Source organism: Prunus dulcis, chromosome 6, assembly GCF_902201215.1.
Source record: "Prunus dulcis chromosome 6, ALMONDv2, whole genome shotgun sequence".
In the NCBI taxonomy this organism is placed as follows: domain Eukaryota; kingdom Viridiplantae; phylum Streptophyta; class Magnoliopsida; order Rosales; family Rosaceae; genus Prunus; species Prunus dulcis.
The window spans coordinates 2,518,860-2,521,158 of record NC_047655.1 but is presented as its reverse complement, the minus strand read 5'-3'; positions in this window follow the sequence as shown (position 1 = coordinate 2,521,158).

Genomic DNA, 2,299 nt, shown 5'->3' with positions numbered 1-2,299 from the left:
GCCTTCTTTGCTCTTGGATCTAACTTGCTTTCCCTGACATGATAGTAAGCAGGACAACCAAATATGTGTAAATACTTGTAATCAGTACAAGGTTTACCAGACCATACCTCCATGGGCGTTTTGCCCTCATTCGCAGCAGCAGGCAACCGATTAATGAGATGGCTTGCATAAGTAATCGCCTCAGCCCAAAACGCCTTGCCTAAACCAGCATTAGACAACATACACCGAACTTTCTCAAGCAAAGTACGGTTCATGCGCTCCGCCACCCCATTCTGTTGCGGTGTCTCCCTAACCGTGAAGTGCCTCACAATACCCTCATCTTGACAAACTTTCAAGAAAGGATCAGACTTATATTCACCACCATTGTCTGATCTGAGAGTCTTGATCTTTCGACCGCTTTGCGTTTCAATCATCTTTTTCCACTTCAGGAATATCTTCAAGACTTCATCTTTACGCTTCATGGTGTACACCCATATTCTTCTAGAGAAGTCATCAACAAAGGAGACAAAATAATGGCTACCTCCCCAAGATGCATTCTTGGAAGGTCCCCAAACATCAGTGTGAACATAATCTAGAATGCCTTTAGTGTGGTGAATAGCAGTGCCAAATTTCACTCTAGTTTGCTTACCCAGCACACAGTGTTCACAGAATTCCAATTTGCATGCCTTTGCACCTTTCAATAAGCCTTGCTTCACCAATCCTTGCAACGCTTTTTCACCAGCATGCCCAAGACGCATATGCCATAACCTTGTGGTGTCTGTGCTATCTGCGTCAGCAGCTTCGGTGACAGCTGCTCCACCAATAACTGTACTACCTTGCAAGAAATACAAGTTATTTCGTCTTGTACCTTTCATCACCACCAGTGCCCCATGCACAGCTTTAAGAACTCCACCCTCCATGGTGATCTTGAGACCCTTGGATTCCAAAGCGCCCAATGAGATGAGATTCTTCTTCATATCCGGAACATACCGAACATCACTCAATTCTCTGACTGTTCCATCATGCATCTTTAAACAGATTTTGCCTATCCCTTGTGTTTTGCAGGCATTATTGTTGCCCATCAAAACAACTCCACCATCCAGCTCCTCGAAGCTAGAAAACCATTCCCGAATGGGACACATATGATAGGTGCAACCTGAATCCAAAATCCACTCAGTTGAGTGACCATCAGCAGATGAACTAGCCAAAGCAAACTCAAAATCTTCATCTCCAGATTTTGCAACATTTGCTTCAGAACCCACTTTCTCCTTCTCCTTGTTCTTCAATTTGGGGCAGTCTTTCTTCCAATGACCCTTTTGGCGACAAAAGGCACATTCATCTTTAGCAGGAAATTTCCCTCGTGACTTTGAACGAGATTTTCCCCGCTTCCCAGATTTTCTTTCCTCTGTTCGACCCCTTGCAACGAGTGCCTCGGTTTGTGAATTTTGAGTCTTCTGTTCCTTTTTACGACACTCATGATTCACCAATGCCGCAGACACCTCATCCAGTTTCACCTCGGATTTTCCATACAACAAAGTAGTTGTCAAATGATCATAATCATCAGGCAATGAATTTAACAAACATAGTGCCTTATCCTCGCCAGGAATTATCACATCAAGGTTTGCTAAATCAGCAAGTATTTTATTATAATCATTGAGGTGTTCATGCATAGAAATACCTGAACGATATTGAAATCGGAAGAGTCGTTTCTTCAAGAAGAGCCGATTTTCTGCGCTCTTGGTCATATACTTCTCCTCCAATTTCATCCATAACTTCTTAGCAGAAGTTTCCTTCATATACGGGTATTTCAACTCCTTATCAAGGAACGATCGAATAGTGGCACAAGCATGGAGATTAATTCGAGTCCATTGCTTGTCATCAATATCTTCTGGTTTATCCTCCAGAACCATATCCAACTCTTGTTGATACAACACATCCATAACTTCACATTGCCACATACCAAAATTATTAGAGCCATTAAATTTATCAACCTCTAACCTTGTACTGGCAATTGGATGTCTATTGGATGTAGGTGCCGACGAAGACGATGTCGATTCCTTCTCCTTCAAAATTTCAACTTTTTCTCCAGCCATCAAATCTGCCCGGCACTATTCACTGCTACTGTAGCACAGCACTATTCACGGGAGCACTGTAGCACCGACACTATTCACGTGCACTATTCACCCGTCACTGTAGCACCGACAGATTTTTCACTCCCACGAAACCCCAGTCGAAAAACTGGAGCTCTGATACCACTTGTTGTGCGGAAGCGTCAACCAACTGCGAGTGAAAAATAAATAACAACAGGCAGGAGAAAAAA